Source organism: Trichosurus vulpecula, chromosome 1 (genome assembly GCF_011100635.1).
Source record: "Trichosurus vulpecula isolate mTriVul1 chromosome 1, mTriVul1.pri, whole genome shotgun sequence".
NCBI classification, from domain to species: domain Eukaryota; kingdom Metazoa; phylum Chordata; class Mammalia; order Diprotodontia; family Phalangeridae; genus Trichosurus; species Trichosurus vulpecula.
In genome coordinates, this window is record NC_050573.1 from 368,064,545 (window position 1) to 368,083,096 (window position 18,552).

General features: G+C 36.7%; 1 pseudogene; it reads left to right on the plus strand.

Moving 5' to 3' along the window:
• The first annotated feature begins 16,234 nt into the window (after positions 1–16,234).
• Positions 16,235–16,542, plus strand: LOC118843983 (annotated as a pseudogene).
• The last annotated feature ends 2,010 nt before the right edge of the window (positions 16,543–18,552 follow it).

The window sequence follows — 18,552 nt, forward strand, 5'->3', positions numbered from 1 at the left end:
CTCCATTTGTTTATAATTTATTATAGAATATTAATTTTTAGGTCATGGCAAGAAAAAAAATACAAACACTGTTCCATAGCCCTGCATCTCCAACCCACTTTATTCTTGCGGGGTGTGGATACGGGGAGAAGGAACAGTGTCAGACTTAGATCCATGTCCTCATGGCCTTGGTCCCACTATCTTCATGTCCAAATGCAGGAGCGTTACTGGATGAGCCCTTGTCTCAGTTAATTCTGGGATTGGTCTTAATGGTCACTCCTGAAGGTCACTCCACAATTCCTGGGGCATTGGTGCTGGGCTGTATGTAAAACTTGGCATAGAGTCAGATTTCCAAAAAAACTGGAGACTTGCTCTTCTGACCTTTTGCAATTCATAAGGTCAGAGCTTCTAGATTAATCTCCTTCACCTAAAATGGATAAGAAAAAATGTTGAGACCAAAGGACCAAGGCCAATTTCCACTGTGGCCATATATCAGACTCAGTGGCCTTGAGTCTTCTCTCTTTACACCATTGTCTCTCACTGAACTTCATCACTAAAGCAATCCAACTGAGAGATAGTAGCCAAAGACCCTCATTATGCTTGTGAAATGATATAGACTAGACCAGTAGAAAAACAGCAAAGGTTGTTTTGAATTGCACAGTTTGTTAGATAATCTATAAATGTTAACTTAATTATTGATAATCTAATTGTAAGTTCCTTGTGCAGTGTGGAAAAAAATCTGAATATATTACTGTAGAAACTGAATTGTATCCATCTTTTGTCATACAATGGAAGGATAGCCTAATAGGTTCCCCTTAAAGAGGCAAATGTCAGAATTGTTTGATTTTTTTTCAAGAATCCAAGGGTAGCAGTAGATATAATTTCATTAAATATTTGGTTATCTCATGGTACTACTTAAAAATAAATCTTTGCAAATTGAAAAAAAGAAGACTGTGAGAGTAATTGAAGTTTATATACTAACCTCTGTTACAGAGTTCAGAGAGGTAGAGAAATACAGTGAAGAATCTGACAAGAGCCTCCATATTAAATCAACATAAATTTTGTTACTCAGTGACTTTAATGCAGAGATGGGTGTAAGTGAGGTCAACAAAAATTGTGTTTGGATGTATAGTTTATGAGCGAGGAATGAGAACAAAGACTTGTAAAGTATATAGAAACCTCACATCTATATATCATGAGCATTTTCTTTTGGAAAAGAAGATAAAATAGCAGATAAACCATTAGTGGATTAGTGAATTATCAGGAATATTTGATAGAAACTAAGCTGTAATTATTACACACAAACATAGAAACAGAGATTATATATAGATATATATATACGTTTTTATCATATAATTTCCTTTCTCAAAAACTTTATCTTCATCTTTATTATCTAAAGAATAAAATCCAAGTTCTTTTGTTTAGCATTTAAAGCCCTATATAATCTGATCCTAACCTTCCTTCCAGGATAATATCCCTATGCTCCCTAATATACATGTAACACAGACTACCCTGACCCTCACTGCCTGAAGGCTTTCTGCAGATGACTCCAGTGCTCATTGGATGGTGAGTAGTCTCCTGTATTCCAATCCCACTAACCACTAGCAGAAAGCTTTTACACTTATAATCCTGTGCCAAAATCCATTGGTATGGGATTCTTATTGTCGGAGATGAATGCCTTATCCTATGTGAGGGGTAGGGTAGAGTTGTAAGAGAGTAGGAGAGCTCCAGTCTTCTTCAGTTCCCTTGGGACTCTTAAAATTTCAGGTCTTCTTCAGGACTTTTCAAACTTTGAGTCTTTTGAGGTATGTATAGTTTCCAGCTTTGAGAAGGAAGATGAAAGAGATGAACCCCTATTCAGGCTGCTGAAGGAAAAGAATCTGGGAAAACATGAGTAGACCTGGCAATCTCTATCATGTCCCTATCTACACTTTGCTACACCAGAGACTGTTGGTAGTTTCCACTTGGGTGGGATCAAGGACTCTCTCAGGTAAGTTGAGTTACCTGTCTTCCAAAGAAAGATTTCATTCCTTCTGTATTATCTGGTATATATCCTCCTATGTATACCTTCTCTTATTTCTATTTTCTACTGATTTGAATAAATGGATTTTCTTTGCTATTCGCTACATGTGTTCATTATAGAACTGGTATTAGATGCAAAAGGGGTCAAGCTTCAGACGTAAACCTTGGGGTCCTCCCTCCTCCCAACAAAAATTACAAAGTGACCCAAAGTTAGATTAAGCCTGATCATAATCCCTAGACTAATAATAAAGGATCAGATCAATATAATTCCGGCTAGGGGCATGGACCCCTTCTCTCTGAGGTGAGCAGAGAGGCCTCCAGCCCCAACTTCCTGCCCTCCCTCATGGCAGGAATTAAAGTCTCCCTTGGAGAAGGGTGGAGGGAGAAGAGCCTAAAGAAGTCCATTCTGCCTCCCTTTGAGCCACATAAGAACAGCCCTTATATAGATGAGTCTCACTTTACATTTGGGGTCTTCCCTACATGTAGACCCTCTATCTCTATAAAGAGAAATATTTACTTCAAAATGTGTAATCACAAATATATAAACTTATTCCCCCAACACGTAAGTGGCATAAGCTTCTTCCCCTCCCCAACATTCTACCTTCACCATTTTAGTCTTGGCATAGGGAAAAGTGATTAGGATTATAATTTAACTTGGTTCCTATAGAGCATAATCCCAGTTCCAAGTCCAAATCTGCTTCAAGTTAGAGTCCCAGATACTCTGGCTTCTCACAACTTCCATACTGGGCTGGCTATGCTATCCTCCTATAGTTCTGGCTTCAAGGTCATCGGCTGGAACTCCTAATTCCCCTCAGGATCACCTCTGGCACCTGAAAATGAGGAGGACAAATAATAGAACAGAAACAAAGACCCCCAGGCCCATTTCTCAAAGTCAGTATTAAAGAGAGAAACCAACAGAAGGAAGTTCACCAGTTCATTTCACAGCATCTGTGCTATGGGTGAATGCATAGCAGAAAAGAATAGGAAAGTTTAGCAGAAAAGAGAGTAGCAGAAAGAGAGCCAATGGTTCAGTACCTCCAGTTTCAAAGACATAAGTAGTCAATCAAAGTAGGTTACTCCCATCCACATTGTAGGGGATGCATAGGTCTCCTTGTTAGGGGATCTTGACATACTCTAAAGGCCTCTCAAAGGTGCCTCCATGTTATGTGAACAGGGAATGCCCAGAAAAGTCACAGTTCCATAAAAATCATTTGTTGATTTGGACTAAAGTCCTCATATCACCAGTCATTCACTCACTCATCCACTCAATCAAACATCAGTTTAAGCATCTATTATGTACCAGACACTATGAATAAAATACATTATACATTTTTCTCCTCAGACTGAATCTCACAGGATATGCATTCCTCAATTCTCTATATCAATCCAACTTCCAACCATTATTCCAAGTTCAATTCGAAATCTACTTCTTCCATGAAACAGACATCATGATCTTGTCAGTGGCCAATAAATTCTTCCTCCTATACTACTTGTATGTAAAATCATCTACATCATGGTCTTTCTCATATGGTGGCTTATTTTATTCAATTCTTCTATTGCTTAACTCTGTAGGTATGTATGTGGTCCCTTCACTTGTTTTATATTATCAAATAGGACAGGGATCATGTGTTATACTTCTTTGTTTCTCTCACTCAATATGTAATACCACTAAAATATGAGCCGGATTAATTAATTGATTGACTGATAATCCATGGAGGGGGAAAGAAAGAAAAACTTCATTATAGAAATTGTAAAAAAACTGTTATTTCTAAAAATTTAAGTCAAGATCGAAGGAAAAACAAATTCTTGTAATATAATGTTTTGATGTCATCAAAAGTGATTTAAGTACAAGGTTGTCTGCCTCTATAATCCAGAGAGAAAATATGGTATGGTAAATAGAACATTTTTTTGACCTAGAGGCAGGAAGATCTGGCTTCAAATCCTACCTGAAATAGTTCCTACCTATAGCTCCTAGAAGTCACCTCTGTTTTCTCATCTATAAAATAAGGACAGTGGATTCACTGACCTCTAAGGTTCCTTCCACATGTATATTTATGATCTTATGAATGATCGCTTTCTACCTTGTGTAGTTCTTTTGTCTACTTTTTTATAGTTTTCCTTTCTGCACTGTTAGAATGTCCATACAATTTTGTTTAAAAATAACTACCAAACTAATACTTATATTGTGTTGCTTTGCAATCTGCTGTGATTTTGAGACAAGATAACAAAGCTTGCTAGAGTTGGAGGGTGGGGGCAGGGTGAGGAATTTAATTCAATCAGTTCAACCCAACAAATGTGTTGAGCTCGTACTTTGTCTAAGGCATTATTCTGAATGTTGAGGATATAAAAACAATAAATGAAAAACAGTCCTAGCTCTCAAGAAAAAGTAAGTTTTGTCTCCATATAATCTAATTAGTAAGAGCCAGAGAGCTCTGAGGGTTTAGTTACTTCTGTTGAGTTAAGTACAGATTTTTGTAGTGCATAAAATTTCTGACAGCTATTTCAGACCCTTGGAGGCTCTTTGCCTGATTTTTCTTGTTCTTGTTGTTTTGTTCCTTGAAGTTAAAGTGGCTACAAGGCTGTTATGTAAATATAAGTGTGTATATGTGTATGTACTTATGTGTGAACTTAGTCAATGTGAAAACAATATGTACCTTCAAATATCCAGAGGAAAACTTCCTGAGTATATGAAATAACTTAGGTCTATAATGAACAAACATAGGAAAAACTATTAATAGTAGTACATACATGAAGTGATTTTGAACAATAAAAAGCATAATGAAATTACTAGGAAATTCTCAGACATTTAGGCGTGGGAAAGTTGGACATCATGACGTTAAAGAAAGGCATAAAAAGTGGTTCACATTCAGACAGAAATTATGTTATTCTGTTTATATCAAATCAGAGGTAATAGTTCTATTAGTTTTGAATATTTGGCCCTATCTCTAAATCCAAGGTGGGGAACCTGCAGCTTTGAGGCTACATGTGGCCTTCTAGGTCCTTGGGTGCAGCCTTTTGACTAAGTCCAAATTTTACACAACAAATCCTTTTATTAAGGGGATTTATTCTTTGCAGTTTGGGTTCATACTTGAGGGCCATACTTGAGGACCTAGAGAGCCACATGTGGCCTTGAGGCCACAGGTTCCCTACCCCTGATCTAAACTTTGAGGTAACTCATGTGATATTTTGTCATTTTGCTAATTTAAGTTCATAAGCTTAAGTTGGTAAGCTTAAGTACCTCAGAAGTTATTTCTTCTTAGGCACTTAATTTTTTAAAATAAATTTCCAATCATTAACTTTCTGATCATTAACTGACACAAACATTCCCATATAAAAAGAACTAAAAAATGGCTTGTTTGTTAGTACCATTTGTTTTCCTTAATTATATATTTCATTTACACAGTAATACTCTGTCCTGCTAGTTAGTGTTCCCTTATGAACTTCCTTCCACTCTCTTCTATATGTATTTCAAAAATATATTTATTGATTTTTTTCTTTTTATATCCTGATTTCCCTTCCCCTCCCCCCACCAGAAACTTATCCATCAAAAAAAATGTTTTAAGAGAAAAAGAAAGAATTGAAAAAATGAGCAAAGCCAATCAACACATTGAAAAAAAAAACTACTGTTACATGCAGTATTCAACATCTATAGACCCCATCCTCTGCAAATGAGCATAGGGAAGTGTTTTCTCTTTGGTGCATTTTTTAAATGTCATAATATTCAGTTTTGATTGTTTTATTGCAGTTGTTACATTTATGTTGTTATAATCATTATGCCTATATTTTTATATATCTGCTTACTTCATTTTGCATCTGTTCATTTATTGATTTGCATGCTTCTCTACATTTGCCATTCTTACCTTTTCTTGTAGCAAAATAATATTCCATTATATTCATGTGCTACAATTGGATTAGCTATTTTTCAATCTATACACATGTAATTTGTTTGTAGTTTTTTGCCACAGACACACACACACAATCATATTATATATAAAATCATTCAGACTAGCAAAGAAGGAACAGTAGGAAGAAGCAATACCACCAAGCTCTGTCCCACAACTACTCCAATAAAAAAACTGAAGAGGAATAATTTAACCAATAGTGATCAGGAAATCCAGGGAGAAATAACAATGGATCATCATTTTAATCCAAATTCAGTGCCTAGGCAAATAACCAGGAGTGGTTCTACAATTCTGTTTCTCTGACCTAGGAAAAGTATCAAGGTTTTAGACCAGGGTGCACAGCTAGGACAGGCCTATAATTCTGTTAATCTGTTCCCAGAACAGAATAATTAATTTAGTCTACAGGAAAGTTATCAGGAAAGGCACTGCAGACAAGGAGTGCGCTGATAGCTCCATCACTCTGGATTGCTAGATCCTTCCAGCTAGGTGACAAGGACTAGGGTGAGAAACTGTATACCTGAGCTCCAAACATAGGCAAACCTATAAGAATATTGCTCAGATGAAACTCAGAGTCCAGAGCTTACAAAACTAAGACCAGGAATACAGTGGACAAACTTCTACCCTCTACCATACTGAAGAGGTTTTTGGTAAAAATGATGATTGTAGGGAACCATATGTTTCTGGGGGTGCTCAAGACCCCAAAATACCTACACACCGGGTCCTGCTGAAAGAATTCGACTCAAGCCTTCTCAGCCAAGGGAAAAGAGAAAGTTTATTAGGGATTCACCATAATGGGTTGTCTTAAGAAATCCCACCCTTTGTGACGCCTGTTTTCACAAGCGGGCCAGATTCAATCTACTGGGCTAGATTGAACCTGAGCCCCTTCATGGAGGCAAGATGGAGATTATATACACAAAGGTTGTAGGAGGGATTGAGGGGTGGTCTGGGGTGACTAGAGGAGGGGTTTAGGGAGGGTCTTGAGGAGGAGTCTGAGAAGGGCAAGAAGAGGTGAGAGTCCAAGAACCAAGACAATGGAATTAAGGGTTGGAAGTAGCTGAAGGCATGCATATCTATAGTGACAACAGAGATAGGTAGAGATTTGGGCCTAATGATAGTGTGAGGCTTATGGCCTCAGGGAAAGGCCAGATCTAGTTGGGAGATTCAAAGACAGTTCAAGGGGCCTCCCAGAGACTGTATTCCAGATTCAAGGGAGTTCCCAGAGACTGTGCCCTCATCAATACCACTTAGGGCCCATTGAAAATGTATACTTTGCTCATATAAACTGCCCCTGAAATCCTTGAAGAACACAACATATAATACCCATATGATGGGGTACAGGCCCAAGTTGAGACCCCTTACCCCAAAAGAATTTTGATCCTATCAAAATCCCATTCTCTTAGTTCCTGGTACCTGACCTCTAATCACCCCAGTCCCATCAAGATCCTCCTTAGACTCCTTCTCAAGATCCTACCTGGACCCCTCCTCCAGTCATCCCAGACTACTTGTCCACCCTAGATCCCTCCCACAGTCTTTCTGTATGTAAGATCTATCCTGCCTCCATAAAGATGTTCATATTCAATCTAGCTAAGATTCAATCTGGCCTGCTTGTCAATACAAGCATCACAAATGCTCAGATTCCTTAAGAGTCTAGGCAATGCTCAGACTCCCTAAAAGTCTACCCAATATGGTGAATCTTTAATAAATTTTGTTTTTCTCTTTGGCTGAAAGAAACCTTGGGTTGAATTCACTTGGGCAGGACCCAGCATGTCGGTATTTTGGAGTCCTGAGTACCCCCAAACCTCAATACATAGACTGAATTGACAAGACTTCAAAGTATACAACCAAGACCATACAAGCCCCCAACCTTCCTTCCAGAAGTGTAGAGAGCCTGGACATGATCAAAAAACTATTAATTCAGGAAATAAAAATGAGTAAGCCAGAAGAAAGGAAGGAAGGAAGGAAGATAGGGAGGGAAGGAGAGAGAAAAGAAGGGATTTACAAAAAAAAAAATATATATATATACATATATGTGCATATATACTATATATGTGCATATGTGTGTATATGTATATGTGTGTGTGTGTGTGTGTGTGTGTATATGTATGTATGTATATGTATATGTATATATAATGGATCCAAGGGTATTCAAGAAAAAAAACCCAGAAGAAAAAAAAACCTAAAAAATATCTAGAAGCAAGTTGTCAGAAAAAAATGAAGTCTGGCCACAAGGTTAACTAGAATTCCTAGAATAAATAAGTCAAGGGATTAAAAAAAAGAAATGGAATATAATATTTTAAATGAAATGATAGCTCCAGAGGAAAAACAATGTCAAAGAAACATAAAATGTGGAAGGAGATCCTGAAGAATATAATAGTATGTTACATTTTGGGTAATTTGAACTTAGGTCAGGTTAACCAAGTAACCAATTATCAGAAAATTTTAATTGACCAAGCAGAAGTTAATGACTCCATGAGATAACAATATGTGTCAAAATAAAGGTCTAGGAAAAAAAATACACACACACACACACACACACACACACACACACGCACACACACATAATCTAATTTCATAAACATCTGACCTGAAACATAGGTCAAGGTGAGATAATTTAAGAATGATTAGACTACCTGAAAACTATAAGAAAAAAAAGAGTTGATATATTTCAAAAATCATCCAGTTCTATTTGAATGAGAAGGCAAAGTGAAAGCAGAAAGACTCTGTTAGTCACTTCCGTAAAGAAACCTGAAAATGAATAGTCCCGGGAATTTCATGGTCAAAATCCATAGTTTCTTGGTCAAAGAAAACTGCAAGCAAACAGAAAGTGTTTAAATAGAAAGAAGCCACATTCAAGATCACACAAAATTTTGTAGCCTTTACTATAAAGAAGGGTAGAGCTTGGAACATGTTATTCCAATAGCTATAGGCAGAAACTCAAGAATAACTTATGTAGCAAAACAGTATAAACCTGCAGGGTGAAATATGAATGTTTAATTAAAAAAAAAACAACATCTAAGAATGCCTGTTGAAAAGACTGGGCTGAATAGAATACAAACACAAGACTCAAGAGAAATAAATGAACAAAAAGATAAATACCAGCAAGCACTCATGAGGGATTGTACAAAGATGAATTAGTTACATTCCCATAGGAGTTATACATGTGTACCCTCGGAACTCTAATATCGTCCAGAGTCATATGGGAACCTAAATAAGATAGAGGACCTGGAATTGTTTTTTATTAAGTTTGCATTATCTTAACAGAAGAAAAGAAAAGTATGAGAAGAGAAATCTACTAGGAAAGAAATGGGGGAGAAAAGAAGGGGAAATCACTATGTCAGATAGTAAAGATGAATAAGATGAACAGTATATAGTCAAGGAGGAGAGAGTAAGAGGAGTTAGCAACACTAGAACTGCATTTCATTTGAACCAATCAAAGGAGTGAACAGCACACACAAGTTTGGTGTAGTAATGCATTCAATTCAATATTGTGTTAGGAGAATAAATCCTAAAGTCTGAAATAATTTAAGAAAGAATTTTATTAAATCATTTGGTAACTCCTTGCGGCTCTCTCCTGAGCCTCTGAAAGATTTACATTAAATAGTGTTTAGAGAAGAACACCAGCACTAGAACTGCTTTTTGCTGTTGTTTTTGTTGTTGTTCAGTCATTTCAGTTACCCCATTTGGGGTTTTCTTGACAAAGACACTGGGCTGGATTGCCATTTCCTTCTCCAGCTCATTTTACAGATGAGGAACTAAGGCAAAGAGTGACTTAACCAGAGTCACACAGCTAGTTGGAGTCTGAGGCCAGATTTGAACTCAGGAAGATGAGTCTTCCTGGTTCCAAGCTGTAGTGTTAATTTGATTGAAGATCTTTCCTGCCCATTCAATATGGCCTTTACTTATACCCTTTACTTACCAGGTGTGAAGCCCTAGGCCCACACCCTTTTGCTATTTAGGTCACAAGAGGTGTGAAACCCTCAGGGCCCTAAAGAGATGTGGTAAGACCAGAATCAATTGTATGTGTACTGAGTTCTAGCCAACCAGATGTGCATGAATTCAGCCAATCAGAGACCTGAGTTCTAGCCAATCAGATGCCAGCTAGGACTGTATATAAAGAGAGCCCAGAGTGTGAGGGAAGCAGAACTGAGAGCAGCAGAATTGAGAGGGAGAACTGAGAAGTGGACATCAAGAAATATTGAGGCAGCCAGCATCAAGAGAGACTACAGAGTGGAGAGTGCAGATGAGACAGTTGCAGAGATCAAAGAGCTGAGAATCTATAGCATTGAGAGATTGGAGAACTGAGAATCCAGGGAATCCAGGAGACTGAAAGTACTTTGAGAACTGAAGGAGAGGATGCAGGCAAGCAGTTGGTCTATGTGAATAATTGTTTACAGGAAGGCCCTAGCAGGGTGGAAGGTTACAAGATGACTTTGTTCCCTGCTATAATATTGCGTTAGAATTTCTTTGTTGCTACATTGAGGTGGGCTTACTGGTTTTGGAATATAATTACTGCTATATCAAATTGGAGACATTGGTCTTGGGATTTGATACTCTGGTGTCTAAATAAAAGTTATACTTCCTTTGCCTTCTACCTAGAGAGTTTTTCATACTTTGTGATTCAGAACCATGCAGGCATGTTCATGGTCATCCTTGAGATCATGAATCTTGCCTTACTGATACACAAGCTCAGGCTCTATCCACTGTGCCATCTAGTTGCCATAGAACTGTAGCAGTTAAGCAATTTTGTAGAGAGAAGAGTTCCCAGGAAAGGACCATTGAAATGTTAATCAACAATCATAAACATTCAAATTCAGGGAACCCAAAACAAGACCTGAGTGAGATCAAAGCATTTCCTGTAGCCATTTGGCTTGCCCTGCATATCCGAAGTCAACCTTACTCTACTGTCAGCTTTTGAACTAGATAATTTTCCAACCACATAAAACTAGGTTCAAACAATATTATAAAGAAAGTTTCCAAAAAATATAATATAATAAAATATTTCTCTATAATTGAAAGAAGAGTGATCTAGGGGGAGGGGGGAATCAGAAGGAAAGATACATTAAGAGGGTAATTAGTCATAAGCAAAAGAAATTAGTACTGAGCACAGTCTTCATTATTTTCTTCTTTTTTTTTCTTTTTGTAAAGGAATGAAGAATCAAGAAGGAAAAAAAAGTATATGAGAATAGGTTGAAGAGAATTACACAATAATCACAACAGTTAATGTGAATGTGATGAACTCATCTACTAAAAATAGATAGCAGAATAAGAAATATTTGAAATATAAAAACAGAGTAAAGATAAAGTGCTAAAGAAACAATTATTATGCTTCAGATAAACACTAAAAAGGATGGCATAAAAATCCTGATCTGAGACAAGGCAATAGCTAAAATATACTTTATTAAGCATTTAAATATTTCAAAGGAAAACATTGAGAAATAGAAAGTAAAATGAAAATAATCAATGACCTCAAAGTAGCCCTTTCGGAGCTAGACAAATCTAACTTTAAAAAATAGTTAAGGATGAGAGTATAATTTTAGAAAATTTAGCTACCAAAAATATTGAAAAAAAGTCCATTGAAGAACAGATTAAAATTAATTGAATATAAAATAACTTTATACTATGTAATTGCTTGGTCAAAGAATAAATAATAGATACAAAGGCTAATGTCAGTAAAGAAAATGAGCTAACATATCAAAATTTGTGGAACATAGTTAAAGCAGCTCTTAGATTTTATATCTCTAAATGCTTTCATCAACAAAACAAAGCTGATAAAAAAAAGTGAGGACTGCAATGATAAAATTAGAAAACCAACAAATTATATAATTAAAACCAAAACAGAAAACCTAATGATCAAAAAGAGTTAAACAAATTGAAAACAAAAAAAAAAAGTGTTTGGAATTAATAAGTAAACTAGAAACTACTTTCTTGAGAAGGAAGCAATAAAATGTTAATTTGACTTAAAAAGAGCACCAAACAAAATTATAAGCATAAAAAAAGGTAAATTCATAACAAATGAAGATGAAATAAATGAAGTTACCAAAATTTATTTTGCCTAAATATAAGCCAATTAACCCAACAACTTAACCAAAATGGGTAAATATTTGCAAAAATATAAAATTTTCAGATTAAACAAAACAAGAAACTAAGAATTTATATAATCCAACCTCATAAAAAATGAAAGGAATGTCATTAACTGAATTATAAACCAGATATATTTATAAATTAATTTTATCAAATATTTAAAGAATTCTGTAACAATAGGAAATTTTGGGATCTTACCCAGACTCCTTCTGTGATGCAAATATGGTAAAGGAAAGTTAGAACAAAGAAAATGAAAGACAGATATCAATGAATATCAACATAGAAATTTTAAGTAAAATATTAGCAAAGAGACTCATGATATAATAAAGTTTATACACAATGATCAGTGTGTGTGTGTGTGTGTGTGTGTGTGTGTGTGTGTGAGCTTCTAGAAGGGCAGCTAGGTGATGCACCAGGCCTGGAGTCAAAAAGACCTGAGTTCAAACTTGGTCTCAGACACTTATTAGCTTGTGTGACCCTGGGCAAGAAAACCCTAATTGAGTCATGAAGAGTCAGACAGCACTGAAATGACTGAACAACAACAAGAAGGCAGGGCTTGTCTTTTGCCTCATTTTCTATTCCCAGTCCTTAATCCCATCCTGGCACATAGGAGGTGATTTATTGACTTCTTGTTATTTGAATGAGGAATGCAGAGTTGGTTCACTCTTAGGAAAACTACAAATATAATAAGTCATACTAATAAGAGCAATAAAAATCATAAGATTACACAAAAAAGTTGAATTTTTTCTAAAAGAATAGTCATTTCTGTTGAAAACTCATAAAAATATGATTACATTTATGTTTTCTTAATATAGTAAGTAGTATCTAAAACTAAAAACCTTTATTATATATAATGGAGATAAGATGTCTTTCCAGTAAATCAAGGGTTGTAGCAGGAACAATAGCCTAACCTCTACACCCAAGCAATTAGGATTTTCTTTTTCTCCAGAAGTTATTAAGATAGTTTTTCTCTTTTTAAAGGTTTGGTTGGCTCAGGGGTCAAAAGTTTCAGGCTTTTGATGGTCTTTTTTGTTCCCCTTGGGTATAAAGCAGTAACAAGGAGATTCAAGTATAATCTGAGGCAACTCAGGGTAGGAAGCTTCATGCAGATGAGGAAGTGCAGGATGTCTTCAATGCATATCTTTGTTGAAATATTCCAAAAATTGAACTTAAGCTATCTGGATACTAGCCAGAATCAACCCACCTCAGAACAATTGGCACAGTAGTGCTGGACTAGAACAGAAATGGCCCCGTTAGAGGATGGGCAGTCCAGAGGGAGGTGAGCCAGGGGGTTCTGGTGTTTAAGGTAAGGCCTCTAGGGATAGTGATTGCTTATTTTGAGGTACATGCTAGACCTCAGGGATTGGAGACTAGGAGAGATCGATGTTAGTATGCTCTGTGTCCTTAAGAACTTTTCCTTATTGATTGTTGCTATAAAATATCTTTTTGTTGTCCCTGGACAATTCCAGCTGAAATTTTAAAAGTTATCAAAGTTCCACTGAAAGGTTTCCTTGGAAATCAGTTTACTTCCCAAACAGACTGGAGGGACAGTATTTTGGAGGATTGGAAGAATTTCACCCTCATTACAAAGGACAAATTCAAAAGAAGTGCCTTTACAGGAACCAGATGCCTTTGTACTGCTAATGGTCATCTTCATCCAATTGCCTCAGAGGAATCCTGCTGAAAGAAAGTCCTTCTCAGCTTCAAATGAGTCATTTTTACATGTGAATACATAAAGAACTATTTGGTTTTGAATGGCTTTTTGGAAATAACAATGAAAGTTGAGTAAGCATCCCTTAGTCATATAATTGTGTATGGACAAAGTCAGGTAGTTGAAAGCTTGGCTTTAGACCCAGAATAAAAGAATTCAAAAGAAGGTAGATAGGATTATCTAACAAACCTGCAGAGGTATTGTTTGAATTTTTTTTGTTTGTTTCATTTGTTGTTGTTTTTGTTTTAATTTGGCATTTAACTGGCCAAGTAGAATTTTGTCACTTGGATTTCATTGTGATTCTTTGGTGCTAGACAATGGATAGGGGAAAGCATTTGGAAGAATACTGCTTAAATCTCTCAGCCCAGAGGCATTTCTGGAATTCAAGATATGGACAGTGAGTCAATTGGAACCCTGTTTATTGCTGAGAGCAAGTAGAGGTGCTACATCAGTTTACAAAGTTTCCATTCTGATTCCCAAACTGTGAAATGTGAATTGTAACCTATTCTCTCTCCATCTCTGTCTCTGTCTTTCAGTGTCTCTCTCTGTCCCTCTGTCTCTGTCGTCTCTGTCTGACTCTGTCTGTCTTTGTCTCTCAGTCTCTCTCTCTCTCTCTCTCTCTCTCTCTCTCTCTCTCTCTCTGTCTGTCTCTCTCTCTTTCACCCCTATTTCCAGGGATGAGTCCTTGCACTCCAGGAATACTTCCTCACTGCAACAGAAATATTTATTGATGGAACATGGCAAATTAAAGACATTTTACTGGCCCAGAGGATTCTCTGGCTTTGCTACATTTTTGTTTTTTGTTTGCCTTCTTGCTTAGTGTCATCCACTGACCACATATATGTGGGCTATCCTGTGTTAGACATTCCCAGACTTCGTGATTGTGTTATGAGTTTGAGATATCAAGACCACCTTGGGTTGCTCATTGGGGCATGACTGGCAGCAGGAAAAATCCAGTACTGGAAAGAATGAGAGCTGAAAGGAAGGGAAACCCACATCCTGTTATGATTGTCTGAAATTCTTAAGAATTGTCTGGGTCATCCTATGTGACCATTCCTGGACTCATCAAGTATGGTAGATCCAGAGACAGTGATATATTGACCTGAAGCAACAAAATCCAGAAAGCAGACAGAGAACTACACAATATGTAAAACAGTTGACAGTTTACCTTCCAAGACCCAGAAGAGAACTATATTAATATTATTGATGGGGTGATGGGACCTAGACACCTAAAAGGAAAAGGCCATGTCTTTGAAAGCAACCCAGTCCCTGGATTTTCCCATACACTTAAGCAGCCCAGCTCACTGACCTCCTCCCAAGGCGACTGGCCCATCCCAGCCCATCTAGATCACTTAATTAGCTTACTAGACAATTCTTTCACTGTTTCTCATGGCCCACCCCAGACTACTAGCAAATACTGACCTCTTCTAATTGATCTAGATCACCTAATTAGCCTACTTGATATTCCTTTCAATGTTGTGCCTGGCCCACCCCAGACTACTCACCACTCCTTAATCCTGTCCAGATTTCTTTCATTGTTCCCTTTGTATATAAGCATCAGTCTCACCTGAATTAAATTGCAGGTTCACCTGCTTCTATTGGCATTACAAAAAATTGCTATGAAGGGGAAGATGGTTTGAGTGTTTGAATTCATTTGAAGTGGACACTGCCATCTACCTTGAAGTTTCTGGGTTCCAGAAACCCTAAACCACATCACTATTTATAGAAATAAAGTCAGAATGTTTACATTTGGAGAAGTATTAATTGCTACTGGGTAGGCTGAGCACTATGATGAAAATGACAATATTACCTAAATTAATTTACTTATTCAGTGTCCTATGCATAAAATACCAAATAATTACATCATAGAATTAGCAAATATAACAAAATTAATTTAAATACAAAAGATCAAGAATCTCAATGGAAATATTTAGGAAAAAATAACAGAAAAAGAAATGGGACCTAGGAGTACCAGAATTTAAACTCTACTGAAAAGCAATGCTGATCAAAATGATTGGTATTGGTTAAAAATTGGAGACATCAATCATTTGAACAGATTAAGTATATGAAATTCAAAACAAATTAAAGTAGTAGACTAGTATTTATTCATCCTAAAAACCCAAGCTACTGGGGTGAGGATTCCCTATTTCAATAAAAACTTCTTGGAAGTATCAAAAGCAATTTGGCAACAAATAAATTTAGATTATGGTAATATACTATATACCAAGATAAGTGCCCATTGATACATAATCTAGATATAAAATAGCACATCTTTTTTAAAAAAAATAGAGAAGAAAAGAGAAAAAAATCTCCTGTATCTAAGGCTATGGAAAGAGTTCATAACCTTTAAGGAATAGAGAGGATCACATAACATGAATTGGAAAAAAAAAAAAATTTTTTTTGCATAAACAAAACTAATGCAGCTAAGATTAGAAGGGACAATGAGGGGGAAAACACTTGTTAAAAATATCTCTCTGGTCAGTCCGCTACGGGAGCCGAGAGCTGCTTCTTAGCTGAGGTTGCCTCTTCGCCAGGTACCATGTTCCTGACGGCTCTCCTGCGCGGTACCCGGTTCCCGGGAAGCAGCGGATCGGGAAGCACCGCAGGCCGCGGAAGATGACCTGGGGGATGAAGCAGGGCATGATCCGGCGGCTGGAGATCGAGGCGGAGAACGAGTACTGGCTGAGCATGCCGTACATGACCCGGGAGCAGGAGTTCAACCATTCCGTCGCCCGCAGGCGAGAGAACTTCAAGGCCATCAAGCTGGCGCAGGCATCCAAGTTCCCCCCGCACAGGTTCTTCGAGGATCAGCTCAGCCATCTCAACATCTCCAAGAAGTGGTCCTGAGCCGCTGCCCCCTGCCCCGGACCCCGCAGAGTCGGAGCCGCGTGGAGGAAGCCTCTTGACATATGCACAGGCCTCCTGTGGAAGGGCAGGCCTCTCCTTGGGACCCCAGACCCCAGTAGCTTGAGTCTGTAAGAGGAGGAGGTGACTCTTAAGAGGTTACCCAAACGGCAGGGAGGCCGAAGTCGAAATGTTCTGGAGGGAAGAGTCAATAAAGCTACAAACTATTAAAAAAAAAAAAAAAACTATCTCTCGGCTAAGGTCTCATTATGAAGATACATAATGAATTAATTCAAATTTATAAGAGTACAAATTGTTCCACAATAGCTTCATCAACAAAGAACATGAACTGGCAGTTTTTGAAGAAAGAAATTAAAGTCATGGATAGTAATATGTATAAAAAAATTCAAAGAAGGATAAGCAAGTTTCATCTTAACTCTTTTGGTATTATGGTTGGTCATTGAATTGATCAGAGTTCTTAAGTCTTTCAAAGTTGTCTTTACAATATGTAGTTGTATAAATTGTTCTCCTGTTTCTACTAGCTTCACTCTGTATGAGTTGACACAAGCTGCCTAAAGAAAATTACAACTATGATACAACATACCAAAGAAGTTGGTCATTGCCAACTCAGGAAAAATAAATGTGTGTGTGTGTGTGTGTGTGTGTGTGTGTGTGTATTGACTAAAGAACTATTGAAGAAAAGATTAAAAACTAATTGGAAACTAAATAACAATTCTAAAGAACGGATGAGTCAGAGCAAATTACAGAACAATAGGTAATTTCTAACAATGAGACAACGTACCAAAATTTGGGGGAGGTAGTCAAAGAAATGGTTAGGAGAAATTTATATCTGTGTGTGTATATAAGAGTTAGTGAGTGTGAGTGTGTGTGTGTGTGTGTGTGTGTGTGTGTGTGAGTGTGTGTGTGTGTGTATTTATATATGTAGACTTTGTCATCCCTGTTGATAACAAGTTTCTATGAGAACACATGCGTCATCTACCCATGTTTAAATGTATACAGGTTATCCTTGTTTAGTCCCTTTTGATTGATTACTCATATTTACCTTTTTATGTTTCTCTTGACTCTAGTATTGGTATTTCAAAATTTATATGTAGCTCTTGTCTCTTTATCAGGAATGCTTGGAACTCATCTACTTCAATAAAGTTCCATTTTTTTTTTCCTCCTGGGACATAAGATTATACTCAGTTTTGCTGGCTAAGTTATTCTTAAGTTTTAAGTCTATATATATCTTTTCATCTTGGGCTCCCCTTCTTTAAAGTGATAGCTGAAATATCTTGTGCATGTCTAACTGTAGCTCCTAGGTACCTAAATATTTTATTTATGGCTTGAAGTTATGGATTTTGGCCATGATATTCTTGGAAGTTTTTATTTTTTTTATGTTTTTTTTTTCCATAAATAATTGATAGATTCTGTTTTTACTTTGTCCTTTAGTTCTAATTGAGCTGGGCTATTTTTTTCATGATGTTTTGAAATATGATATTGTTTTTTTTAACAGCTAGTGACATGGTGGATAGAGCACTGAGCCTGGATTCAAGAGTTTACATCAAGTTTCTGATTTTTACTTGCTTGTGATCCTTAGGAATTTATTTAACCTCTCTGTGCTTCAGTCTGCTAAACTGTAAAATTGGGATAATGATAGCACCTGCCTCCCAGAGTTATTAAGTGCTTTACAAACCTTAAATCAGTAGATAAATACTAGCTATTTTAATTTTGATTATGATTATTATTTGCTCATGGTGTTCCGGTAGTCTAATCATTCTTAAATAATTTCTTCTTCATTTGTTTTCCTGGTCAGTTGTTTTTAAAATGAAATACCTTGCATTTCATTCTTTTTTATTCATTCTTTTGACCTTGTTTTAATATTTTTTGTTGACTCAAGGAGCCATTAGCTTTTATTTGATCCATCTAATTTTCCAGGAGTTTGTTGTTGGTAAGTTTTGTATTTTGTGTGCCAAGCCTTGAATTTTCTTTTAATTTCTTTATTCCATAGCT